This window comes from Anomaloglossus baeobatrachus, unplaced genomic scaffold, assembly GCF_048569485.1.
Source record: "Anomaloglossus baeobatrachus isolate aAnoBae1 unplaced genomic scaffold, aAnoBae1.hap1 Scaffold_586, whole genome shotgun sequence".
NCBI lineage: Eukaryota > Metazoa > Chordata > Amphibia > Anura > Aromobatidae > Anomaloglossus > Anomaloglossus baeobatrachus.
In genome coordinates, this window is record NW_027444949.1 from 145,008 (window position 1) to 158,488 (window position 13,481).

General features: G+C 46.3%; 8 non-coding genes across 8 annotated transcripts; all 8 read left to right on the forward strand.

Annotated features, from left to right (window-relative positions):
• Nucleotides 1–1,152: 1,152 nt before the first annotated feature.
• LOC142284970 (U2 spliceosomal RNA) lies at nt 1,153–1,343 on the forward strand. The gene has a single exon (XR_012746413.1). It is a non-coding gene; the product is annotated as a U2 spliceosomal RNA (small nuclear RNA).
• A 1,387-nt stretch (nt 1,344–2,730) lies between these two features.
• On the forward strand, nt 2,731–2,921 carry LOC142284947 (U2 spliceosomal RNA). The gene has a single exon (XR_012746391.1). It is a non-coding gene; the product is annotated as a U2 spliceosomal RNA (small nuclear RNA).
• Nucleotides 2,922–4,308: 1,387 nt separating this feature from the next.
• LOC142284949 (U2 spliceosomal RNA) lies at nt 4,309–4,499 on the forward strand. The gene has a single exon (XR_012746392.1). It is a non-coding gene; the product is annotated as a U2 spliceosomal RNA (small nuclear RNA).
• A 1,387-nt stretch (nt 4,500–5,886) lies between these two features.
• Nucleotides 5,887–6,077, forward strand: LOC142284950 (U2 spliceosomal RNA). Its single transcript, XR_012746393.1, has one exon. It is a non-coding gene; the product is annotated as a U2 spliceosomal RNA (small nuclear RNA).
• A 1,387-nt stretch (nt 6,078–7,464) lies between these two features.
• On the forward strand, nt 7,465–7,655 carry LOC142284951 (U2 spliceosomal RNA). Its single transcript, XR_012746394.1, has one exon. It is a non-coding gene; the product is annotated as a U2 spliceosomal RNA (small nuclear RNA).
• Nucleotides 7,656–9,042: 1,387 nt separating this feature from the next.
• Nucleotides 9,043–9,233, forward strand: LOC142284952 (U2 spliceosomal RNA). The gene has a single exon (XR_012746395.1). It is a non-coding gene; the product is annotated as a U2 spliceosomal RNA (small nuclear RNA).
• Nucleotides 9,234–10,620: 1,387 nt separating this feature from the next.
• Nucleotides 10,621–10,811, forward strand: LOC142284953 (U2 spliceosomal RNA). The gene has a single exon (XR_012746396.1). It is a non-coding gene; the product is annotated as a U2 spliceosomal RNA (small nuclear RNA).
• A 1,387-nt stretch (nt 10,812–12,198) lies between these two features.
• On the forward strand, nt 12,199–12,389 carry LOC142284928 (U2 spliceosomal RNA). The gene has a single exon (XR_012746373.1). It is a non-coding gene; the product is annotated as a U2 spliceosomal RNA (small nuclear RNA).
• The last annotated feature ends 1,092 nt before the right edge of the window (nt 12,390–13,481 follow it).

Below are 13,481 nucleotides of genomic sequence, written 5' to 3' on the forward strand. Positions count from 1 at the left end.
TGTCTTATCTAGATCATTTGCAATTGAATGGAATAGATCCCTTTTGGACAAAGTGGATTCACCTGCTGCTGCAGTGACCACAGGTGTGATAACATCTAGAATTGGCATCTGGTGCGATCTCTCCGCTTCCACTCCAAAGAAAGTTACCTGTTTATTCCTATCATGCATTGGTTTTTGGGGTTTTCTTTGAGTAATGATGATCTCTTTAGTAGTCTGTTGGCGCCCTCTCCTGGAGGAATAGTTTGCTTGCTCTTGGACATTCTAAAAGAGAGGTCATGATAGACATTGAGCTTCTGAGCTCAATTGGGGACAGTCATGGGTGATGAATGTTTGCAACCTACTGCGAAGCCTCATACCGCAATATAAGGAACGTCAAATACTAAGAAAGGGCGGCCTATGAAAGAATTACTACTTTCAATAAGTACACTTAAACGGCTAATTGGGAATAGAAAAACTGTAAAAAGCCCTCTGAGAAAGCCCCCCTCTAACCTTTGATAGTAAGCTTTTCTGTAGTCTGCCTGTTGATGTATTTTCCGTTTGAACTGTGCACAACATGAAGAGACGGAACACTGGCGGCTTGTCACAATGCCCCCCGATGACATCACAATAGCGCTGCTGCCTAGAAAACAAGCTGCGCAGAAGAAGTTGTTCTTTGGGTGGGAGGGTGGGCTAGTGGAAGGAGGGGGCAATCTCTTTTTTTCCCGGGTGGTAGGGGGATGACAGGAGAAGGGAAGCGGGTGGTGAGAAAGGTACAGAGGGCAGGGTTTGGGGGCTGGGAAGGAAAGGGAAAAGATTAGGGTTTGGGGATGATGAAAGGGCTTTCTACGGGTAAGGATGGCAAAGGGTGGCAGTGACGGAAAGTCAGGCAACCTGTCCTGTCCGTCTTTTTGTATCGTGAATTGGAAAGACTGCAAGGGGGAGGGGAGTTGCTTGCGCCCTAAAGGAGGAGTTATTCAGATTCATTGCAGTGGGCGGCGGCTGCAAAACGCACCATTCTTCTTGTTTTGGCTCTGCAAAGCAGCCTTTTCAAGGGTTGGCTTGGGTGACAAAATGTCTTGTGTAGGCGTGGGTTTGTCTCCCTCTCGCTCTCTCTCCCTAAGATGTGTCCGGCATAGGCCAGGGTGCCACTCGAGGCCCAAACCAATTCTGGTTATCGCTTCTCGGCCTTTTGGCTAAGATCAAGTGTAGTATCTGTTCTTATCAGTTTAATATCTGATACGTCCCCTATCTGGGGACCATATATTAAATGGATTTTTAGAACAGGGAGATGGAAAAAGAGCTTGCTCTGTTCACTCCACGCATTGACCTGGTATTGCAGTACCTCCAGGAACGGTGCACCCCTTCTTAACCCAGTTTCCAAAAGCAGAACTCAATTCACCTGATTCATATTAGCCCGATTTAATGAATTGGAAGAAAGCATACGTCTTCATATGCACCTCAATTTGGCCCATTCACTTTTCACACTTCCTCCTTTTGTTTTTTATCTTTCACACTTTTGACTTTCTTTATTCATCCAAATAGCAAACTCATCACCACTCAACCTGACCAACTCGGCTATGTCCCCGTGCTGCAGTTCTCTGTCTTATCTAGATCATTTGCAATTGAATGGAATAGATCCCTTTTGGACAAAGTGGATTCACCTGCTGCTGCAGTGACCACAGGTGTGATAACATCTAGAATTGGCATCTGGTGCGATCTCTCCGCTTCCACTCCAAAGAAAGTTACCTGTTTATTCCTATCATGCATTGGTTTTTGGGGTTTTCTTTGAGTAATGATGATCTCTTTAGTAGTCTGTTGGCGCCCTCTCCTGGAGGAATAGTTTGCTTGCTCTTGGACATTCTAAAAGAGAGGTCATGATAGACATTGAGCTTCTGAGCTCAATTGGGGACAGTCATGGGTGATGAATGTTTGCAACCTACTGCGAAGCCTCATACCGCAATATAAGGAACGTCAAATACTAAGAAAGGGCGGCCTATGAAAGAATTACTACTTTCAATAAGTACACTTAAACGGCTAATTGGGAATAGAAAAACTGTAAAAAGCCCTCTGAGAAAGCCCCCCTCTAACCTTTGATAGTAAGCTTTTCTGTAGTCTGCCTGTTGATGTATTTTCCGTTTGAACTGTGCACAACATGAAGAGACGGAACACTGGCGGCTTGTCACAATGCCCCCCGATGACATCACAATAGCGCTGCTGCCTAGAAAACAAGCTGCGCAGAAGAAGTTGTTCTTTGGGTGGGAGGGTGGGCTAGTGGAAGGAGGGGGCAATCTCTTTTTTTCCCGGGTGGTAGGGGGATGACAGGAGAAGGGAAGCGGGTGGTGAGAAAGGTACAGAGGGCAGGGTTTGGGGGCTGGGAAGGAAAGGGAAAAGATTAGGGTTTGGGGATGATGAAAGGGCTTTCTACGGGTAAGGATGGCAAAGGGTGGCAGTGACGGAAAGTCAGGCAACCTGTCCTGTCCGTCTTTTTGTATCGTGAATTGGAAAGACTGCAAGGGGGAGGGGAGTTGCTTGCGCCCTAAAGGAGGAGTTATTCAGATTCATTGCAGTGGGCGGCGGCTGCAAAACGCACCATTCTTCTTGTTTTGGCTCTGCAAAGCAGCCTTTTCAAGGGTTGGCTTGGGTGACAAAATGTCTTGTGTAGGCGTGGGTTTGTCTCCCTCTCGCTCTCTCTCCCTAAGATGTGTCCGGCATAGGCCAGGGTGCCACTCGAGGCCCAAACCAATTCTGGTTATCGCTTCTCGGCCTTTTGGCTAAGATCAAGTGTAGTATCTGTTCTTATCAGTTTAATATCTGATACGTCCCCTATCTGGGGACCATATATTAAATGGATTTTTAGAACAGGGAGATGGAAAAAGAGCTTGCTCTGTCCACTCCACGCATTGACCTGGTATTGCAGTACCTCCAGGAACGGTGCACCCCTTCTTAACCCAGTTTCCAAAAGCAGAACTCAATTCACCTGATTCATATTAGCCCGATTTAATGAATTGGAAGAAAGCATACGTCTTCATATGCACCTCAATTTGGCCCATTCACTTTTCACACTTCCTCCTTTTGTTTTTTATCTTTCACACTTTTGACTTTCTTTATTCATCCAAATAGCAAACTCATCACCACTCAACCTGACCAACTCGGCTATGTCCCCGTGCTGCAGTTCTCTGTCTTATCTAGATCATTTGCAATTGAATGGAATAGATCCCTTTTGGACAAAGTGGATTCACCTGCTGCTGCAGTGACCACAGGTGTGATAACATCTAGAATTGGCATCTGGTGCGATCTCTCCGCTTCCACTCCAAAGAAAGTTACCTGTTTATTCCTATCATGCATTGGTTTTTGGGGTTTTCTTTGAGTAATGATGATCTCTTTAGTAGTCTGTTGGCGCCCTCTCCTGGAGGAATAGTTTGCTTGCTCTTGGACATTCTAAAAGAGAGGTCATGATAGACATTGAGCTTCTGAGCTCAATTGGGGACAGTCATGGGTGATGAATGTTTGCAACCTACTGCGAAGCCTCATACCGCAATATAAGGAACGTCAAATACTAAGAAAGGGCGGCCTATGAAAGAATTACTACTTTCAATAAGTACACTTAAACGGCTAATTGGGAATAGAAAAACTGTAAAAAGCCCTCTGAGAAAGCCCCCCTCTAACCTTTGATAGTAAGCTTTTCTGTAGTCTGCCTGTTGATGTATTTTCCGTTTGAACTGTGCACAACATGAAGAGACGGAACACTGGCGGCTTGTCACAATGCCCCCCGATGACATCACAATAGCGCTGCTGCCTAGAAAACAAGCTGCGCAGAAGAAGTTGTTCTTTGGGTGGGAGGGTGGGCTAGTGGAAGGAGGGGGCAATCTCTTTTTTTCCCGGGTGGTAGGGGGATGACAGGAGAAGGGAAGCGGGTGGTGAGAAAGGTACAGAGGGCAGGGTTTGGGGGCTGGGAAGGAAAGGGAAAAGATTAGGGTTTGGGGATGATGAAAGGGCTTTCTACGGGTAAGGATGGCAAAGGGTGGCAGTGACGGAAAGTCAGGCAACCTGTCCTGTCCGTCTTTTTGTATCGTGAATTGGAAAGACTGCAAGGGGGAGGGGAGTTGCTTGCGCCCTAAAGGAGGAGTTATTCAGATTCATTGCAGTGGGCGGCGGCTGCAAAACGCACCATTCTTCTTGTTTTGGCTCTGCAAAGCAGCCTTTTCAAGGGTTGGCTTGGGTGACAAAATGTCTTGTGTAGGCGTGGGTTTGTCTCCCTCTCGCTCTCTCTCCCTAAGATGTGTCCGGCATAGGCCAGGGTGCCACTCGAGGCCCAAACCAATTCTGGTTATCGCTTCTCGGCCTTTTGGCTAAGATCAAGTGTAGTATCTGTTCTTATCAGTTTAATATCTGATACGTCCCCTATCTGGGGACCATATATTAAATGGATTTTTAGAACAGGGAGATGGAAAAAGAGCTTGCTCTGTCCACTCCACGCATTGACCTGGTATTGCAGTACCTCCAGGAACGGTGCACCCCTTCTTAACCCAGTTTCCAAAAGCAGAACTCAATTCACCTGATTCATATTAGCCCGATTTAATGAATTGGAAGAAAGCATACGTCTTCATATGCACCTCAATTTGGCCCATTCACTTTTCACACTTCCTCCTTTTGTTTTTTATCTTTCACACTTTTGACTTTCTTTATTCATCCAAATAGCAAACTCATCACCACTCAACCTGACCAACTCGGCTATGTCCCCGTGCTGCAGTTCTCTGTCTTATCTAGATCATTTGCAATTGAATGGAATAGATCCCTTTTGGACAAAGTGGATTCACCTGCTGCTGCAGTGACCACAGGTGTGATAACATCTAGAATTGGCATCTGGTGCGATCTCTCCGCTTCCACTCCAAAGAAAGTTACCTGTTTATTCCTATCATGCATTGGTTTTTGGGGTTTTCTTTGAGTAATGATGATCTCTTTAGTAGTCTGTTGGCGCCCTCTCCTGGAGGAATAGTTTGCTTGCTCTTGGACATTCTAAAAGAGAGGTCATGATAGACATTGAGCTTCTGAGCTCAATTGGGGACAGTCATGGGTGATGAATGTTTGCAACCTACTGCGAAGCCTCATACCGCAATATAAGGAACGTCAAATACTAAGAAAGGGCGGCCTATGAAAGAATTACTACTTTCAATAAGTACACTTAAACGGCTAATTGGGAATAGAAAAACTGTAAAAAGCCCTCTGAGAAAGCCCCCCTCTAACCTTTGATAGTAAGCTTTTCTGTAGTCTGCCTGTTGATGTATTTTCCGTTTGAACTGTGCACAACATGAAGAGACGGAACACTGGCGGCTTGTCACAATGCCCCCCGATGACATCACAATAGCGCTGCTGCCTAGAAAACAAGCTGCGCAGAAGAAGTTGTTCTTTGGGTGGGAGGGTGGGCTAGTGGAAGGAGGGGGCAATCTCTTTTTTTCCCGGGTGGTAGGGGGATGACAGGAGAAGGGAAGCGGGTGGTGAGAAAGGTACAGAGGGCAGGGTTTGGGGGCTGGGAAGGAAAGGGAAAAGATTAGGGTTTGGGGATGATGAAAGGGCTTTCTACGGGTAAGGATGGCAAAGGGTGGCAGTGACGGAAAGTCAGGCAACCTGTCCTGTCCGTCTTTTTGTATCGTGAATTGGAAAGACTGCAAGGGGGAGGGGAGTTGCTTGCGCCCTAAAGGAGGAGTTATTCAGATTCATTGCAGTGGGCGGCGGCTGCAAAACGCACCATTCTTCTTGTTTTGGCTCTGCAAAGCAGCCTTTTCAAGGGTTGGCTTGGGTGACAAAATGTCTTGTGTAGGCGTGGGTTTGTCTCCCTCTCGCTCTCTCTCCCTAAGATGTGTCCGGCATAGGCCAGGGTGCCACTCGAGGCCCAAACCAATTCTGGTTATCGCTTCTCGGCCTTTTGGCTAAGATCAAGTGTAGTATCTGTTCTTATCAGTTTAATATCTGATACGTCCCCTATCTGGGGACCATATATTAAATGGATTTTTAGAACAGGGAGATGGAAAAAGAGCTTGCTCTGTCCACTCCACGCATTGACCTGGTATTGCAGTACCTCCAGGAACGGTGCACCCCTTCTTAACCCAGTTTCCAAAAGCAGAACTCAATTCACCTGATTCATATTAGCCCGATTTAATGAATTGGAAGAAAGCATACGTCTTCATATGCACCTCAATTTGGCCCATTCACTTTTCACACTTCCTCCTTTTGTTTTTTATCTTTCACACTTTTGACTTTCTTTATTCATCCAAATAGCAAACTCATCACCACTCAACCTGACCAACTCGGCTATGTCCCCGTGCTGCAGTTCTCTGTCTTATCTAGATCATTTGCAATTGAATGGAATAGATCCCTTTTGGACAAAGTGGATTCACCTGCTGCTGCAGTGACCACAGGTGTGATAACATCTAGAATTGGCATCTGGTGCGATCTCTCCGCTTCCACTCCAAAGAAAGTTACCTGTTTATTCCTATCATGCATTGGTTTTTGGGGTTTTCTTTGAGTAATGATGATCTCTTTAGTAGTCTGTTGGCGCCCTCTCCTGGAGGAATAGTTTGCTTGCTCTTGGACATTCTAAAAGAGAGGTCATGATAGACATTGAGCTTCTGAGCTCAATTGGGGACAGTCATGGGTGATGAATGTTTGCAACCTACTGCGAAGCCTCATACCGCAATATAAGGAACGTCAAATACTAAGAAAGGGCGGCCTATGAAAGAATTACTACTTTCAATAAGTACACTTAAACGGCTAATTGGGAATAGAAAAACTGTAAAAAGCCCTCTGAGAAAGCCCCCCTCTAACCTTTGATAGTAAGCTTTTCTGTAGTCTGCCTGTTGATGTATTTTCCGTTTGAACTGTGCACAACATGAAGAGACGGAACACTGGCGGCTTGTCACAATGCCCCCCGATGACATCACAATAGCGCTGCTGCCTAGAAAACAAGCTGCGCAGAAGAAGTTGTTCTTTGGGTGGGAGGGTGGGCTAGTGGAAGGAGGGGGCAATCTCTTTTTTTCCCGGGTGGTAGGGGGATGACAGGAGAAGGGAAGCGGGTGGTGAGAAAGGTACAGAGGGCAGGGTTTGGGGGCTGGGAAGGAAAGGGAAAAGATTAGGGTTTGGGGATGATGAAAGGGCTTTCTACGGGTAAGGATGGCAAAGGGTGGCAGTGACGGAAAGTCAGGCAACCTGTCCTGTCCGTCTTTTTGTATCGTGAATTGGAAAGACTGCAAGGGGGAGGGGAGTTGCTTGCGCCCTAAAGGAGGAGTTATTCAGATTCATTGCAGTGGGCGGCGGCTGCAAAACGCACCATTCTTCTTGTTTTGGCTCTGCAAAGCAGCCTTTTCAAGGGTTGGCTTGGGTGACAAAATGTCTTGTGTAGGCGTGGGTTTGTCTCCCTCTCGCTCTCTCTCCCTAAGATGTGTCCGGCATAGGCCAGGGTGCCACTCGAGGCCCAAACCAATTCTGGTTATCGCTTCTCGGCCTTTTGGCTAAGATCAAGTGTAGTATCTGTTCTTATCAGTTTAATATCTGATACGTCCCCTATCTGGGGACCATATATTAAATGGATTTTTAGAACAGGGAGATGGAAAAAGAGCTTGCTCTGTCCACTCCACGCATTGACCTGGTATTGCAGTACCTCCAGGAACGGTGCACCCCTTCTTAACCCAGTTTCCAAAAGCAGAACTCAATTCACCTGATTCATATTAGCCCGATTTAATGAATTGGAAGAAAGCATACGTCTTCATATGCACCTCAATTTGGCCCATTCACTTTTCACACTTCCTCATTTTGTTTTTGATCTTTCACACTTTTGACTTTCTTTATTCATCCAAATAGCAAACTCATCACCACTCAACCTGACCAACTCGGCTATGTCCCCGTGCTGCAGTTCTCTGTCTTATCTAGATCATTTGCAATTGAATGGAATAGATCCCTTTTGGACAAAGTGGATTCACCTGCTGCTGCAGTGACCACAGGTGTGATAACATCTAGAATTGGCATCTGGTGCGATCTCTCCGCTTCCACTCCAAAGAAAGTTACCTGTTTATTCCTATCATGCATTGGTTTTTGGGGTTTTCTTTGAGTAATGATGATCTCTTTAGTAGTCTGTTGGCGCCCTCTCCTGGAGGAATAGTTTGCTTGCTCTTGGACATTCTAAAAGAGAGGTCATGATAGACATTGAGCTTCTGAGCTCAATTGGGGACAGTCATGGGTGATGAATGTTTGCAACCTACTGCGAAGCCTCATACCGCAATATAAGGAACGTCAAATACTAAGAAAGGGCGGCCTATGAAAGAATTACTACTTTCAATAAGTACACTTAAACGGCTAATTGGGAATAGAAAAACTGTAAAAAGCCCTCTGAGAAAGCCCCCCTCTAACCTTTGATAGTAAGCTTTTCTGTAGTCTGCCTGTTGATGTATTTTCCGTTTGAACTGTGCACAACATGAAGAGACGGAACACTGGCGGCTTGTCACAATGCCCCCCGATGACATCACAATAGCGCTGCTGCCTAGAAAACAAGCTGCGCAGAAGAAGTTGTTCTTTGGGTGGGAGGGTGGGCTAGTGGAAGGAGGGGGCAATCTCTTTTTTTCCCGGGTGGTAGGGGGATGACAGGAGAAGGGAAGCGGGTGGTGAGAAAGGTACAGAGGGCAGGGTTTGGGGGCTGGGAAGGAAAGGGAAAAGATTAGGGTTTGGGGATGATGAAAGGGCTTTCTACGGGTAAGGATGGCAAAGGGTGGCAGTGACGGAAAGTCAGGCAACCTGTCCTGTCCGTCTTTTTGTATCGTGAATTGGAAAGACTGCAAGGGGGAGGGGAGTTGCTTGCGCCCTAAAGGAGGAGTTATTCAGATTCATTGCAGTGGGCGGCGGCTGCAAAACGCACCATTCTTCTTGTTTTGGCTCTGCAAAGCAGCCTTTTCAAGGGTTGGCTTGGGTGACAAAATGTCTTGTGTAGGCGTGGGTTTGTCTCCCTCTCGCTCTCTCTCCCTAAGATGTGTCCGGCATAGGCCAGGGTGCCACTCGAGGCCCAAACCAATTCTGGTTATCGCTTCTCGGCCTTTTGGCTAAGATCAAGTGTAGTATCTGTTCTTATCAGTTTAATATCTGATACGTCCCCTATCTGGGGACCATATATTAAATGGATTTTTAGAACAGGGAGATGGAAAAAGAGCTTGCTCTGTCCACTCCACGCATTGACCTGGTATTGCAGTACCTCCAGGAACGGTGCACCCCTTCTTAACCCAGTTTCCAAAAGCAGAACTCAATTCACCTGATTCATATTAGCCCGATTTAATGAATTGGAAGAAAGCATACGTCTTCATATGCACCTCAATTTGGCCCATTCACTTTTCACACTTCCTCCTTTTGTTTTTTATCTTTCACACTTTTGACTTTCTTTATTCATCCAAATAGCAAACTCATCACCACTCAACCTGACCAACTCGGCTATGTCCCCGTGCTGCAGTTCTCTGTCTTATCTAGATCATTTGCAATTGAATGGAATAGATCCCTTTTGGACAAAGTGGATTCACCTGCTGCTGCAGTGACCACAGGTGTGATAACATCTAGAATTGGCATCTGGTGCGATCTCTCCGCTTCCACTCCAAAGAAAGTTACCTGTTTATTCCTATCATGCATTGGTTTTTGGGGTTTTCTTTGAGTAATGATGATCTCTTTAGTAGTCTGTTGGCGCCCTCTCCTGGAGGAATAGTTTGCTTGCTCTTGGACATTCTAAAAGAGAGGTCATGATAGACATTGAGCTTCTGAGCTCAATTGGGGACAGTCATGGGTGATGAATGTTTGCAACCTACTGCGAAGCCTCATACCGCAATATAAGGAACGTCAAATACTAAGAAAGGGCGGCCTATGAAAGAATTACTACTTTCAATAAGTACACTTAAACGGCTAATTGGGAATAGAAAAACTGTAAAAAGCCCTCTGAGAAAGCCCCCCTCTAACCTTTGATAGTAAGCTTTTCTGTAGTCTGCCTGTTGATGTATTTTCCGTTTGAACTGTGCACAACATGAAGAGACGGAACACTGGCGGCTTGTCACAATGCCCCCCGATGACATCACAATAGCGCTGCTGCCTAGAAAACAAGCTGCGCAGAAGAAGTTGTTCTTTGGGTGGGAGGGTGGGCTAGTGGAAGGAGGGGGCAATCTCTTTTTTTCCCGGGTGGTAGGGGGATGACAGGAGAAGGGAAGCGGGTGGTGAGAAAGGTACAGAGGGCAGGGTTTGGGGGCTGGGAAGGAAAGGGAAAAGATTAGGGTTTGGGGATGATGAAAGGGCTTTCTACGGGTAAGGATGGCAAAGGGTGGCAGTGACGGAAAGTCAGGCAACCTGTCCTGTCCGTCTTTTTGTATCGTGAATTGGAAAGACTGCAAGGGGGAGGGGAGTTGCTTGCGCCCTAAAGGAGGAGTTATTCAGATTCATTGCAGTGGGCGGCGGCTGCAAAACGCACCATTCTTCTTGTTTTGGCTCTGCAAAGCAGCCTTTTCAAGGGTTGGCTTGGGTGACAAAATGTCTTGTGTAGGCGTGGGTTTGTCTCCCTCTCGCTCTCTCTCCCTAAGATGTGTCCGGCATAGGCCAGGGTGCCACTCGAGGCCCAAACCAATTCTGGTTATCGCTTCTCGGCCTTTTGGCTAAGATCAAGTGTAGTATCTGTTCTTATCAGTTTAATATCTGATACGTCCCCTATCTGGGGACCATATATTAAATGGATTTTTAGAACAGGGAGATGGAAAAAGAGCTTGCTCTGTCCACTCCACGCATTGACCTGGTATTGCAGTACCTCCAGGAACGGTGCACCCCTTCTTAACCCAGTTTCCAAAAGCAGAACTCAATTCACCTGATTCATATTAGCCCGATTTAATGAATTGGAAGAAAGCATACGTCTTCATATGCACCTCAATTTGGCCCATTCACTTTTCACACTTCCTCCTTTTGTTTTTTATCTTTCACACTTTTGACTTTCTTTATTCATCCAAATAGCAAACTCATCACCACTCAACCTGACCAACTCGGCTATGTCCCCGTGCTGCAGTTCTCTGTCTTATCTAGATCATTTGCAATTGAATGGAATAGATCCCTTTTGGACAAAGTGGATTCACCTGCTGCTGCAGTGACCACAGGTGTGATAACATCTAGAATTGGCATCTGGTGCGATCTCTCCGCTTCCACTCCAAAGAAAGTTACCTGTTTATTCCTATCATGCATTGGTTTTTGGGGTTTTCTTTGAGTAATGATGATCTCTTTAGTAGTCTGTTGGCGCCCTCTCCTGGAGGAATAGTTTGCTTGCTCTTGGACATTCTAAAAGAGAGGTCATGATAGACATTGAGCTTCTGAGCTCAATTGGGGACAGTCATGGGTGATGAATGTTTGCAACCTACTGCGAAGCCTCATACCGCAATATAAGGAACGTCAAATACTAAGAAAGGGCGGCCTATGAAAGAATTACTACTTTCAATAAGTACACTTAAACGGCTAATTGGGAATAGAAAAACTGTAAAAAGCCCTCTGAGAAAGCCCCCCTCTAACCTTTGATAGTAAGCTTTTCTGTAGTCTGCCTGTTGATGTATTTTCCGTTTGAACTGTGCACAACATGAAGAGACGGAACACTGGCGGCTTGTCACAATGCCCCCCGATGACATCACAATAGCGCTGCTGCCTAGAAAACAAGCTGCGCAGAAGAAGTTGTTCTTTGGGTGGGAGGGTGGGCTAGTGGAAGGAGGGGGCAATCTCTTTTTTTCCCGGGTGGTAGGGGGATGACAGGAGAAGGGAAGCGGGTGGTGAGAAAGGTACAGAGGGCAGGGTTTGGGGGCTGGGAAGGAAAGGGAAAAGATTAGGGTTTGGGGATGATGAAAGGGCTTTCTACGGGTAAGGATGGCAAAGGGTGGCAGTGACGGAAAGTCAGGCAACCTGTCCTGTCCGTCTTTTTGTATCGTGAATTGGAAAGACTGCAAGGGGGAGGGGAGTTGCTTGCGCCCTAAAGGAGGAGTTATTCAGATTCATTGCAGTGGGCGGCGGCTGCAAAACGCACCATTCTTCTTGTTTTGGCTCTGCAAAGCAGCCTTTTCAAGGGTTGGCTTGGGTGACAAAATGTCTTGTGTAGGCGTGGGTTTGTCTCCCTCTCGCTCTCTCTCCCTAAGATGTGTCCGGCATAGGCCAGGGTGCCACTCGAGGCCCAAACCAATTCTGGTTATCGCTTCTCGGCCTTTTGGCTAAGATCAAGTGTAGTATCTGTTCTTATCAGTTTAATATCTGATACGTCCCCTATCTGGGGACCATATATTAAATGGATTTTTAGAACAGGGAGATGAAAAAAGAGCTTGCTCTGTCCACTCCACGCATTGACCTGGTATTGCAGTACCTCCAGGAACGGTGCACCCCTTCTTAACCCAGTTTCCAAAAGCAGAACTCAATTCACCTGATTCATATTAGCCCGATTTAATGAATTGGAAGAAAGCATACGTCTTCATATGCACCTCAATTTGGCCCATTCACTTTTCACACTTCCTCCTTTTGTTTTTTATCTTTCACACTTTTGACTTTCTTTATTCATCCAAATAGCAAACTCATCACCACTCAACCTGACCAACTCGGCTATGTCCCCGTGCTGCAGTTCTCTGTCTTATCTAGATCATTTGCAATTGAATGGAATAGATCCCTTTTGGACAAAGTGGATTCACCTGCTGCTGCAGTGACCACAGGTGTGATAACATCTAGAATTGGCATCTGGTGCGATCTCTCCGCTTCCACTCCAAAGAAAGTTACCTGTTTATTTCTATCATGCATTGGTTTTTGGGGTTTTCTTTGAGTAATGATGATCTCTTTAGTAGTCTGTTGGCGCCCTCTCCTGGAGGAATAGTTTGCTTGCTCTTGGACATTCTAAAAGAGAGGTCATGATAGACATTGAGCTTCTGAGCTCAATTGGGGACAGTCATGGGTGATGAATGTTTGCAACCTACTGCGAAGCCTCATACCGCAATATAAGGAACGTCAAATACTAAGAAAGGGCGGCCTATGAAAGAATTACTACTTTCAATAAGTACACTTAAACGGCTAATTGGGAATAGAAAAACTGTAAAAAGCCCTCTGAGAAAGCCCCCCTCTAACCTTTGATAGTAAGCTTTTCTGTAGTCTGCCTGTTGATGTATTTTCCGTTTGAACTGTGCACAACATGAAGAGACGGAACACTGGCGGCTTGTCACAATGCCCCCCGATGACATCACAATAGCGCTGCTGCCTAGAAAACAAGCTGCGCAGAAGAAGTTGTTCTTTGGGTGGGAGGGTGGGCTAGTGGAAGGAGGGGGCAATCTCTTTTTTTCCCGGGTGGTAGGGGGATGACAGGAGAAGGGAAGCGGGTGGTGAGAAAGGTACAGAGGGCAGGGTTTGGGGGCTGGGAAGGAAAGGGAAAAGATTAGGGTTTGGGGATGATGAAAGGGCTTTCTACGGGTAAGGATGGCAAAGGGTGGCAGTGACGG